Here is a 13411-nt window from a genome sequence, read left to right on the forward strand (position 1 = left end):
GCAGTATTGATGTCGTTACTGGGGAGAAGGCTGGAGGGAACCCGTTTCTCTTACTAGCGACCTAGTAAAAATGATCTCAGCTGCGCTCCGTATGAATCGAGGAAACAATTTACCTGGTGAGAGGACACGCTAGCAGCAAAGCCACCCGTGGGAGCCTGGGTCCCTGGAAGCCTGAGGGTGCCGCAGCGCAGTTTAGTCACGTAGAACTGCCCCGAGGTCACCGCGTGCACACAGTCACCTTCTGCCAGCCGGCAGCCCTGAGCAGCAGTGGCTGTGACGTTGCATGAGCAAGGATTCATTCATTGGCTTTCTCAGCAAATGTCTGTCGAGGACCTCCTCTGAGCCAGACATGGACGTGCAGATCCATCGGAAAGCAACTCCGTGTGGCCCCGGCCCGCACGCACAAAGCACACAATCAAAACTGACGCGAAGGTGGTGCTCGTTCTAGCAGCCGGCCTGGGGGAGGGGCCGGGCCCAGAGCAGGCTGTGCTGGATGCCTGGGACGGTGCTGCCGGCCTCGGGGTGACCTCTGCCCGGAACGTCAAGCCCGCCTTTGTTTCCGCCCCCGATGATACCTCAAAGGCCTTGGCTTACACTTGCGTAGGATATGGGAGCCAAGGAGGAGGTTGCTGAAGGAATTAAAGGGCAGGTTTAGGGGCGGCCGGTGGGATCACCAGCCCCTCCTAGTTACAGTTTGAGGCCAGGGGCTTGCTGCCTCCTAACCTGGGGGGCGTCCCTCCCCACACTCACCCAGCCCACCTCCTCTCCTCCTACCCCCAGGTGGCCCGGTGTTGGAGAGCCACTGCTTGGATGCAGTGACAAGCTCGCTCATCCCATCAGGCCTCTTTCCTGCCTCAAGGCCACTAAGTAGCAACAGCGGGAGTCACAGCTTGTAGAAAGTTGTTTCATCTGTAAAAGTTCATGCAGTCTCAGCTGTGCCTGGGGATTTACTTAATTGCTGCTGCAACTCTTGACTCTCCACAGTATTTAGCGTGGGTCAAATTCTGTAACTCTTTAGTTTCTCCTGTTAAGATGCTTAGCTTTTACTGCCAAACAACCTCAGAAGTTTCAGCGGCCTACCAGTGACAAATTCTCACTCTGGGGCGTGTGGCACTTACGCTCCGGGCCTTGGCTGTGGTCCAGGTCTGTCCCACGAAGCATCCCGCATCCCTCCTGATTCTGTTCCGGGTCCCAGGGGCATGCCCTTTCTCAAGGCGGAAGCACAAGAGGCCAAGCCAATCCGCAAGCACCCCTACGGCCCCTGCTCTTGTATGACAAGTGCACTGTTCTGTTGGCCCAAGCACAAAGCCAAGCCCAACCTCAGGGGGTGGCCAGTTCAAGCCCAAGGAACAATGACACAGTCTGTACAGATGTTGCAAGATAGTTTTGAAGGCTGGAAAGAAATCACAAAATCTGTGGTAAAACATGAATGATTTTCCCCACTTTAAAAACGTGCTGTAATTTTTAAAGTTCACTGTTTAATGCTGTAATAACAATTAGAAGGGACGCTGGGGGTGGGTGGGGAGGGGATTTGAGGTGAGAGGAGGAAGAGCCTGCATTCACAGCCCTCTGTAAAGCGTGGAGGGTCCCGGGGGCTCCGCCCGGGCTGGGTTTATGACAGTGCTGGACTCCGAGGGTTTCCCTGGGGGCCCTGCAGCGTGCTCTGGAAAGGTCCAGCCTGGGCTCAGGGGGACCAGCCGGGTAGGAGGTGCTGGGAAACAAGGAAGAGGCGGAGTCTGGACGGGCCTGGCGGCACAGCTGGTGAGGGACAAGGCAGAGCCTCCCGCCAGGCCGGAGCTGGACGGGACGCCGCCAGGAGCACGCGGGGAGCTCGCACGCTGCCAGGAAGGCCGGCACCCAGCTCGGCGGGCGCGCGGGGGCCGAGGGAAGTCGTGTTGCCGGAAACCCCAGCAAGGTCGCACCTCAGGGGCCACCTGGTGACGATGCTGCAGCTGGTCCCCACCACCGGCCACGAGACACTGCCACCAAAGGGACCGACGCCACCAGTGTGGCCCCTGCTGCCACGAGGAATTCCTCAGGCGTCTCTGCCATGAGGTCAAGATTCAGGTACCAGGAGGGAGGTGTGATGGGCAACCCTCAGGTGTGCATTTGCCCCGCAGACCCCAGAACTGAGGGGAGGTGAGCTGGTCCCCTCGGCGCTCGGAGAGGACCTGCCCAGAAGGGAGGGGTGTCCAGCTGCTGGGTGACCAAGGCCAACGACAGAAGCCGACGCGCATCCTCCTCACGAGCTTACGCTTCAAAGTCACGGCTCCCGTCTGGCCTCGCGGCCTAGCAGGGGCTCCGCCCTCCCCCAGGGAGGAGGCAACGACTCAGAGCTGCTCCATCGACTCCTCCGTCGTCCTGGTAATCCAGGCCGCCTACTCCTCTCCTTCTGCATGTCCCCCGTGTATCCTAGAACGTGTGGGTTCAAGTTACCACCACAGCAGGCCTCCGAGCGCGGTCCGAGGACCCCAGGGTCCGCGAGCACCTCCCTCCCCACGCCGCCTCTGGGGGAAGCAGACCCTCCTCATTCTTCAGCCGAGACGACGCTCTGCAGCAGGTGGGACGCGGGCGCCTTCCACCAGGCCGGGCGCTAAAGGTTTGCAAATGTGCAAGAGCAGTACCACGGCTGTGCTCACCACGTCTCCTGTTGTTTTCATTAAACAAGAAGTTATCGGGTAATGCACTTACTGTTTCTAAAAGAATATGTTTTAAAGTCGTGGGGTTTCCCGCGTACTATGGAAAACGCTGCTACGGCTCACAAACAAGCGCCTCGGGGTCCTCACCAATGTTTAAGAGTGGTGAAGCGGTCCCGCGACCAGAAACTTTGAGAACCGCTGCCCTGTACTGTGGGGGGTAAGAGAGAGGAAGGAAAAGGAACATCGGGTGGAACGCGTTCAGCTCCGCGTGCTGTGGCCGACGGGGCGCGGCTCATAGGGTGCGCCCTCCCCTGCGACCCTCCACCACCCTGCTGTCCTCCGCGGGCCCCTCGGGTGGGCCGGTTACATAACCGGTGGGTTAACTCCCACCGTCCTTCTGGGAGCGGGGCCCGAGCCCTTTGCTGGTCCTGCTGCTTTTTCATTTAATTTCACCTAAAACTACGAGGGGCCTGGCGGAGCGCCAGCGTTCTGGCCGGAAGCCCCGCTCCTTCTGTGGCAGCAACACTGGTCCCAAGAGCCCCCCCAGGGCGGCTGCGTTGGCTGGGGGGGCAGTGACCCCGACCGCCGAGGGGAAGCAGGGGTGGACGGCGGGCCCCCCCGGCGCTCACAGGCCACCTTCTCTGTCTTCTCAGGATGTCCTGTGGTTAAATCGCTGCCTGAAGGGCCGGGGAGGGGAAGTGGGTTGCAACACCTGCCTCCACCCAGCGGCTCAGGGCTCCCCTGCCTCCCCCAGCCTCCACCCTGTGTCCAGACACCTTGTGCAGAATCTGGGGCCACGTGGTCGGTCGCACCTCTCGTCCTCCCCAACCCCTGCTGGTCCCCTCACAGCCGGGTCGCAGGGGCTGCCCCTCCCGCGGACGAGTGCCGCCAGCCCTCCATCCTCCTCCGCTCTGCACCCCTCCCCACCCGTCCTCTTCTTGACCTGAACAACCCTCTGGAAGGACAATGGGACGTGGCTGAAGTCCCGCCCCTTGTGGCCCGCCCCAACTCCCGCTCCCCCGACCCCCGGGCTGCCCTGCCACGCCCCCACCCCCAGTGAGCTTGTTTGATGACAGGACTCTCGCTTGGGGGTTGCGGGGCCTGCTGTCCTGGTGGTTAAGTGTTCTGAGCGTCACTTAAGGCCCCTTCTCCACACAAGGCCTGACTTGCCCCTCTCCTTGGTCCCTGACCAGCTCTTGTCCCCTGGGACAGGACATTTGAGCCTGGTCTTCCGGCTGACCCTGAGGACCAGGCCGGACTCTGCCCCAGGCCAGGGGTGCATGCTGTAACCACAGGGCTCTGAAGCATCAGGCACACCCCTAAGAGCTGGGAGACCACGGCCACGGCCACGGCCACCTCGACCCAAGTCCCAGGCTCAGGAGGCCAACGGGGCCAGAACATGCAGGCAGAGGAGCCTCTGAACGGCTAGCATCCTCCCCAGAGGCTTCGGGCAGAAGTCATGGGTGGGGTGGTGGGGCCTTGCCTGGGACGTCCCCGAGACCCTGCCGCCCTATAGACACTGCTTGAGGACTCCTGGCGGGTGAGAGCAGGCTAGCAGGCCACGCAGTGCTCCACTGATGGCCCGGGGTCAGCCCCAGGGTCCGTGGGAGGGAAAGACCCAGAAAGGAAGAAGGCGCAGGCCCCTCCCTCGGGAGGGCAGCAGTCCCCACACGCAAGGTCAAGTGACAGCCACGTGCCCAAAATACAGTCTCAGCTCAGGCTGCCACGAAAGACTACTCTAAACTGGGCGACTTAACAACTGGGTGATGTAAACGACACATTTATTTCTCACAGTTCTGGGGGCTGGACATCTGCAACCAGGTCCTGCTCCTTCAGATTCCGGTGAGGGCTCCCTTCCTGGCTGGCAGATGGCCCCGTTCTAGCTGTGACCTCACAGGGCCAAGAGAGAGGAAGCAAGCTCTCCGGTGCCCCTTCTTATAAGGGCACTAACCCCATCACGGGGCCCCACCCTCATGACCTCATCTAACCCTAATTACCTCTCAAAGGCCCTGTTACCATCAGGTTGGTAGGTGGGGCTTCGATTTATGAATTTGTGGGGGGAAGGAGACACAATTCAGTCCCACCCACTAAGCACGAAAGGCCCAAAGGCAGGGGACCAAGCCTAGCACTCACTCAGCTCACATTTCCCGAGCACCTTCCGAGTACCAAGTGCAGTGATGTGAGATCACAGAAAACATATACACTGGTCTCTGTCCCTGGTCCCTGACACAGAGCTTCTGAACCCCTTGTAAATTCCTAAGTGATAAAAGTACTGGGAACATCTTTTGTTCTCATGAGGTGACACTGGGTGGCTCCTGGGTGGGGCTGGTCACCAGAAAGACCAAATTGTGATTAGACACTTGGAATTTTCACCCCGTCCCCCAGAGAGAGGAGAGGGACTGGAAATGGAGTCAGTGTTGGATGACGCCCACGTGAGGACGCCTGCATCAACTCCCACTGGTATGTGGTCAGAGAGCACCCAGGTGGAGGAACCAGGAGGGCGATGCTCCCAGGCTCCACGGGGACAGAAGGTCCTGTGCTTGGGACACTCCCAGACTTGGACCCCGCTTCCAAACAAGGTCACAATGGCAGGTATCGGGGATTAGGACTTGACCAGATCTTTCTGGAGGGGGCGATCCCACCCCAACACGAAGGTCGTGGTGAGCGGCCCCACCTCCAGGAGCTAGTGAGTCTAAGTTGTAAGTGTCAGGATTTCTGCCAGTTTGGGGAGACTTTTTCAACTGGAAGAGCCACCTCCCCCCAGGCCTGCTGGGGAGCCTCCCCGCTCCCGTTCGGGACGCCTCTCCCTGGCCTGGCTGTCGGGGCGAGGGGGAGGTACGGCTGACCCACCGCGACGGGGCCCTGCCCTCCCTGGGATCTGTGGCAGCAGCTGCTCCCAGCCCCCCTGGAGGGGAGGAGCTCCCAGCCGGCCCCAAACAGCACGGGCCCCTTCCCAGAGAGGTCACCCTTCACCTGAGGGCCTCTGCAGGCGAGACTCGAGGGTCACTGCCGGGACAGGAACAGTGGAGCTGTCCTGGGTCGGGAGGTCTTGCTTCAAATCCCACGCAGGTAAGTTCAGCCGGTTAACCAGGCTGGTGCAGGGCTCGGAGCGTGACCAGAGGCTGTGGGCAGGTGACCGATGTTGGCTTGTCTGCAGAAGCTCAGAGAGGCACCAGAGGGGGTGCTGCGGCCCCCACCCCATTGCTCCTCTCAGAACCGGGCGCACGGAGCGGAGGGCCGCAGCCTTTGCTAAGGCCGGCAGCTGCCAGACCGCCGGCCACACCCGCAGGCCTCACCCCAGCACTCTCGGCTTGGGGTCCTGCTAAAGGCCTGCAGCTGACGGTGAGAGCCAGCACCGCCTCCGCCGGAAAGCTCTCCTTCCCACTGGGGACGCGGAGGGTCCCCGGCTTCCCCGTGCATCTCACAGCGCTCACCCCGCCGCGGCCGGCACCTGACCCCTCCAGGCCTGGCCCGCTGCGGCTGAAGGACAGACATGAGTGAACCAGGACAAGGCGCTAGCTCCTGAGCCGGCATCCCCTGGACGGGCCGGGGGGGACGAGAAGGGAGAAGAATCAGAGAGAAGGGATGTCGGGGCCCGGGAAGCAAGGGTGGTGAGAAGCACCCAGAGCCCCTCACAGACACGTGAGGCGCGGCTGCCCGGGGGTGGGGGGGAGGGCAAAGCTCCCGAGGCCACAGGAAGAGACGGGCAAAGGCCGGTCAGAGCCGTGACGCGGCCATGCCAGGCACGGCCAGGGGCCTAGCGGGGCGTTAAGCCCGGGCTCCCAGGGCAGCGCTGACCTGGTGCAGACGTGCCTCTAGACCCGCAGGCCGCTGCCTCGAGCCCCAGGAGGCCAACCAGGGTCCGAAAGTCTGTTCCGCGCCCCAGCGTTGGGGCCAGGCCCAGGGCCCTCTTGGTGCGGCCTGGACCTTCCATCTCCGTGGACAGAGCAGCTTCTGCCGGAGGGACACAGGCTGCTCAGCCAGAGGGCGCTAAGGCCTGGGCACGGCAGCCCCTCCCCGGGGCCGCGCACCTGCCGGCCACGGCCAAGCCCTGCCACCCCTACCCGCAGCTGCCCCAGCAGCGCCCCGCAGGCCTCGGTGCAGCAGCGTGGGGACCCGGAGCGGCCCCGTGTCCCGCCCCCCACAGGGGCCCCAGCACCCCTTCCGGCTCAGGGACCATCCTGCTGAGTTTGGATGCACCAGAGGGTCTCAGCTCAAAGGCGCACAGAGCGTGGGAAAGCGATGGCCGGGGACCCGGAGGGGTACAGAAAGGCCACACCTGCCAGACAGAGCAGCCCAGGCAGGAAGTCCCCCGGGTCAGCGAGCCCGTCCCTGCTGCCCCCACGGCTCAGGGGCTGGACGGCCGCCCATCACCCAGCACTGGCACCGGCCGGGCCCGCCCGCCCTCCAGCCTCCCCCGCAGCCCGTGCCCCCGCGCGCCCCCCGGGGCCTCCGACAGACTTGAGCAACGAGCCCTCTCACAGGCCTCCAGCCGCGTCGGGGCTCCCGCAATGCCCCGCGACGGGCCAGCCGGGAGGCACAGGACCGCGCGAAGCCCCACCTCATTCCTCAGCCTGCAGGCCTCCCCGCCTCCAGCCCCACGGGGCAGCTCCCTTTCCAAAAGAGCCCCACGCGCACCGTCACGACGGCTGCGACTCCCAGCTCCCCGAAGGCGCCCTGGGAGGGCAGAGACCCAGCTGCTTCGGAAAGAGGGCTACTTGGTGAAAATTCACCCCTTCTCCCCACGAGCTCAGGAAGGACTTGACGTTTCTACCTCCCCCTTCCCAACTGCGGTTCTTCTGCTACGGCGTGGATTTCTCAGCTTGGAGGTTTTTACTATGCTCTTCAAGTGGTCCGTTATTCTGTCTTCTTCAGGTAATTTGGTGTGCCTTCCCTCTCCTGTTCCTTTTTGCAACCGTTTTTAAATAAGGGTTGAACTGGAGTAAGGGTTCACCCTCCAGGAGGTCTCGGTCGTAACGTCGCGCCCCGAGTTGCCCCGAGTGTGCTCTCTTCCTCTCCGTCCTCTGGCTGCTTCTGCTTCCCTGAAGACGGGACTGTCCTCCGGAGCACCTTCTAGTGGTGTCTGCAGTTCTTCTTTCTCTTGATGGATTTTTGACGGCTGTTTTGGTCACAGTTACTCAAAATGGGATGTGTTTCCACCCATGTTCTCAATCTTTCTGGTGAGGCTGGCCACAGCCCAATCCCAATGTGCCTGAATACCTAGATTTCTCACCTTTCAGGTCTTTCTGAAAACTCTCTATGTTAACTTCAAGTAAAGATTGGGATTTTCGAGCTCTTTATTACTTGTCTCCAGTGTTTGTGTTGCCTGCAAAAAAGAACGATACAAAACGTGTCACCTTCCATGACTGTAAACGCCAGGACAGGACCGACTTCTCAGCCCACTGATTCAGTAGCTTGACGACATTAGCGAGGATCCTTCTGTCTGCTGCTGCCTTCACGGTGGCTTCATCCTCAGCCTAGACCCAAGATGCCGCAGCTGCTCCAGATGCCGGGCTCGGAGAAACAGGGAGCATCTCATCGCCAGCTCTCGGCTGGGAACGAGGAAACCCTTCCCAGAAGGTTTCTCCTCGCATCTCACTGGCCTGACCTGGGTGAACCGTGAACTACATTGATGGGTTTTCATTCCAGGATAAATCCTACTTAAGCATTATGTTGTATCCTTTTAAATGTATTACTGGATTCAACTTGCTCAAATCTTGTTAAGATTTTTTATACCTGTGATTGTAAAAGATGTTGGTCTGTAGTTTTTCTTTCTGTTGTTAAGTCTCTGTCTAGTTTGAGTAACGGAAATGCTGGCCTTGTAGAGTAAGTTGGGAGGTGGGTATTCCCTCTTCCATTTGTTGCAAAACTGTGGAGAATGAGTGTTATGTCCTCCTTAAATGTTAGTTAAAATTCTCCAGTGAGACCATCTGGGCCTGAAGTTTCCTTTGTGGGAAGATATTTTACTACAAATACACTTTCGTTTGCTCATTTACATGTCATCTGAAGCTCCTTTGTCCGATACTGACAGTAGCTGCAACAGAGACAATATGGGCAGCAAAGCTTAAAATATTTATATCTGGTCCTTTTGAGAAAAAGTCTGCAGACTCCTGGTTTAGTGGATGAAGCCTGAGTTTAAGAGTTGACTGACGGAGTTACATATGAATCTCAGATATTTTCCTCCTGAGTGAAATTTCAGAGAAAGTTACTTAGCACTAATGATCCTTAGTTTCCTTATCTGTAAATTAGAAATACCAACAGTCAACGCCTTCTATAAGGCTTATTTCATCTCCAGCCTAAGACTATTACCATAGACTCTCATTTTCTCAGTTTGGTTTTTTTCCATAATTTCTTCTATACTGATATGACTACTCAGGTTATCTATTTCTTCTTGAATGAGCTTTGGTAGTTTGTGTCTTTCAAGGTATTTCTCCATTTCTTCTAAATTGTCAGCTTTATTGGCATAAAGTTGCTCATAACATTCCCTTATTGTTTTTTTAAAAAATTTAAAAAATCTATTTTGTTTCTGTTGAATGAAAGATTCTTTAAATTCTACAGGGCTTTACAATTTTCAAAAGTTTCACACACGTGATTTCATATAATCTCCCTTATTATTCTTCAGGGTATACTGATTCTGTTGTGATGTCACCTTGCTACCTGAAAACTGGGTTTGCCTCTTGGTGGGTGTCGAGCCAATGAACACAACCAAGCCAAGGTCAGGAGAAGGAAGGATTTACTATTACTTGCAGCAAGTAAGGAGAGCACCGGGGATCCTTCCCAAAGCAGTGTCTACCCAAACAGCAAACTGGGGATGTCTTAAGCTAAGAGTACACACATATTCATGAGGCGGCTTGAGCAGAGGAGAATTCAGCATAGAATTGGGGCGAAGGTCAACAGAGTCCAAGCTTTAGTTGACTGCAATCAGGAGGGTCCTCATCATCATTCCATCCTCCGCCTGGGAGGGGGCCTGAGTTCCTGAAGAAGAACTCAAGAGACATACTGTTCTGTGCATCCCTTGAGGAGAACCAGGACCCTGCCCCAAGGCTGCACTCGTGCTTCTTGGCTGCTCCTCCCTTGTCTCCGCATCCCCTCCCTTCCCTGATTAGCAGCTGTTTGAACCTGCCCTTTGGAACGCAGGGAAGGTTGTGGAGGCTGAATGAAGCCTATTTCCTACAAACAAGAATCAGGGGGACACAGAAAGGACCTGTACCCAGGAACCCCACAGGGTCCTGCTCGGTTTCAACCTCTCTATTAGTAATTTGTGACTTCTTTTTCCCCTGATTTTACAAAGAACTGCCTTGTGGTTATTTTTATTTCCTCTATTATTTTTTTTGGTTTTCTTTTTCATTGATTGTTTCTCTTTATTATATTCTTTCTTCTGCTTATCTTGGATTCAATTACTTTCTCCTTTTACTATTTTTGTAAGGTGTAATCTGGGGTCACTGACTTGAGTCCTTCTTTCTAATATAAGCATGAAGTGCTATCAATTTTCCTTTGTTTACTAATTTAGCTGCAGCCAGCAGATTTTGAGATTTTGTGTTTTTATTTTCATACAATTCAAAATACTTCTACATTTCCCTTTTGATTTCTTCTTTCACCAGTAAGTCATTTAGAAGTGGGTTATTTACAATGTTCACTGCAGCACTATTTACAATAGCTAAGACATGGAAGCAACCTAAATGTCCATCGACAGATGAATGGATAAAGAAGATGTGGTACATATATATGATGGAATACTACTCAGCCATAAAAAAGAATGAAAAAATGCAATTTGCAGCTACATGGATGGACCTAGATATGATCATACCAAGTGAAGTCAGTCAGACAGAGAAAGACAAATACCATGTGATATCACTCATATGTGGAATCTAATTTTTTAAAAAGATGAAACAAATGAACTTGTTTGCAAAACAGAAACAGACGTACAGATATTGAAAACAAACGTATGGTTACCAAAGGGGAAACCTGGTGGGGTAGGGATAAATCAGCAGCTTGGGATGAACACAAACACACTACTATATATAAGATAGATAACCAACAAGGGCCTACTGTATAGCACAGGGAACTATACTCAATATCTTATAATAACCTATAATGGAAAAGAATCTAAAAAAGAATAGATATATATGTATAACTGAATCACTTCGCTGTACACCTGAAACTAACATTGTAAATCAACTATACTCTAAATAAAATTAAAATTTTTAAAAAATGAGCAATCAAAAAAATTTTTCTTTAAATAAAGAATATGATGGCAACAACAGCAAAAGAAGTGGGTTACTTAGTCCCTAAATACTTGAGAAGGTTCGAGATCTCTCTCTGTCACCGGTTTCTATTAATTCCATTACAGTCAGACAATATACTTTGTATGATTTGAATGTTTAAAGCTCATTAAGCCTTGCTTAGTGGCCAGGATATGATCTCTCCTGGCCAGTCTTCAGTGTGTACTGTAATGTGTACCCTAGTGTTACCGGGAGAAAGTGTTTTATGGATGTCAGGTCAAGTTGATTGCTGGTGTCCTCCAAGTTATCTAGATCCCCGCAGATTTTCTGTACACTGTTAGTTATTGGTCTCAGCCGACTGACAGTGATGCTATTGGCCAGGAATGCCTGAGGGCACTCACCTGGGCCCTACAGACACTGCCCCCAACGCTCCACCAGGGCCGATCTGTGGCCGGACAGGCCCTTGTGGTTCTTACTATGATCGCAAGGTGGGTGCACCTCAGCAACAAGCAGCAGGGAACTTGGAAGAAACAAGGTTTACTACGCACAGGTCCTGGAGGGCACCAGCACATCCGGGGCACACAGAGATGCAGGCAGAGAGAGAGAGAGAACAGGGCCTTGGGTTCCACTTTTATTGAGGTTGAGAATGGGGGCCCTAGGGTTTCATGGGTTCACTCTTTATTAGTGAACATAAAACTAAGAGCAGGAATTAAAGTGTGAGAGGGAAAAGCAATGTCACTCAAGGGCCAGTTGTCTGAATGACCCAGGGCGTTCTAAAAGGGAACTTCATGGGTGGGGTGGCCTCCTTCTTTATCTGTGTAGCTGGCAATGTGTCTTTGAAATGGATGCCTTAGCAGTGAAAAGCTTAAGGTCAGGCACTTACAATTAAAAAAGTGAACTCTCAGGCACTTATACTACAGGGTATTGAAATCTCTGTATATAACTGAGGATTTGTATATTTCTCTTCACGCTTCTGTTAGTGTTTTTTTTTTTTTGTGGTATGCGGGCCTGGATGCAAGGTTCAACATACAAAAATCAATGAATGTATAACACCACATCAACAAAATGAAAGAAAGTAAAAACACATGGTCATCTCAATCGATGCAGAAAAAGCATTTGACAAAACTCAATCCCCTCTCATAGTAAAAACACTCAACAAAGTTGGAATGCAAGGAAACTACCTCAACATGATAATGGCCGTAAAACCCACAGCTGACACCATGTTCAATGGTGAAAGACTGAAGGCTTTTTGTCTTGGTTCAGGCTGCTTTGACAAATGATCATAACCTGGGCAGCTTAGGCAGCAAACACTTCCTTCCCAAAGCTCTGGAGGCTGGGAGGCTGGGAGCAGTGCGCCAGCCTGGTGGCGTGCTAGGCCAGGGCCCTCTTCCTGGTTCTGTCCTCATGTGGCCTACCCCGGCACATGCGTGCAGAGAGAGGTATCTGTGTCTCTTCTTCTCTGTATAGGGCATCTATCCCATCATAGGGGCTCCGCTCTCATGATTTCACGTAAACCTAATCACACTCCAACGGCCTCACCTTCAAACACCATCACACTGAGGATTACGGCTTCAACGTGTGAATTCTGGAGGGATACAAACACTCCGTCCATGGTACTTTTCCTCTAAGATCAGGAAAAAACAAGGATGCCTTGTTTTGCCACTTATACTGAATATTGGAAGTTCTAGGCAAAGAAATTAACCAAGAAAAAGAAATAAAAGGCACCCAAAATCAAAGGGAAGAAATAAAATTATCTCTGGATATTCACATGCAATGGGAATATTATGCATAACAACTCAAAATGGATCAAAGACAGAAATGTAAGAGCTAAAAAATATGAAACTCTTAGGAGAAAATATAGGTTATAGGGAAATCTTCATGACACTGGATTTGACAGTGATTTCTTGGATGTGATACCAAAAGCACAGGCAACACAAGAAAAAATCAGATAAATTAGACTTCATCAAACTTTAAAAATTTGTACATCGTAGGACATTATCAACAGAGTGAAAAGGCATTCCACAGAATGAGAGAAACTATTTGTGAATCATTTATCTGATAAGAGATTAACATCCAAAATATATAAGGAACTCCTAAAATTCAACAACAAAAAATAAACAATTCAGTTTAATAATGGACAAAGGATGTGAAGAGCCATTTCTCCAAAGAAGATACACAAATGCCCAACAAACCACATGAAGATACTCAACGCCACTGATCAACAGGGAAACAAAAATTAAAACTACAATCAGATACCACTACGCCCATCTGGATGGCTATTATAAAAAACAAACTTACAAACAAAAACAGAAAACAGTAACCATCGGTGAGGATGTGGAGAAACTGAACACGTGGGCACTGCCGATGCGAACGTGATACGATGCAGCTGCTGTGGAAAACGGTTTGGCAGTCCCCCAGAAAGAATGACTTCATCGTTCTGCAATTCCACTCCTGGGTTTATAGCCCAGAGATCTGAAAGCAGGGACGTGCACAGATACTCATACACCCATGTTCACAGCAACAGCTAAAAGGTGTAGGGGAGCAGGTACC

This window comes from Mesoplodon mirus (genome assembly GCF_964341445.2).
Source record: "Mesoplodon mirus genome assembly, chromosome: 8".
Taxonomy (NCBI): Eukaryota; Metazoa; Chordata; class Mammalia; order Artiodactyla; family Ziphiidae; genus Mesoplodon; species Mesoplodon mirus.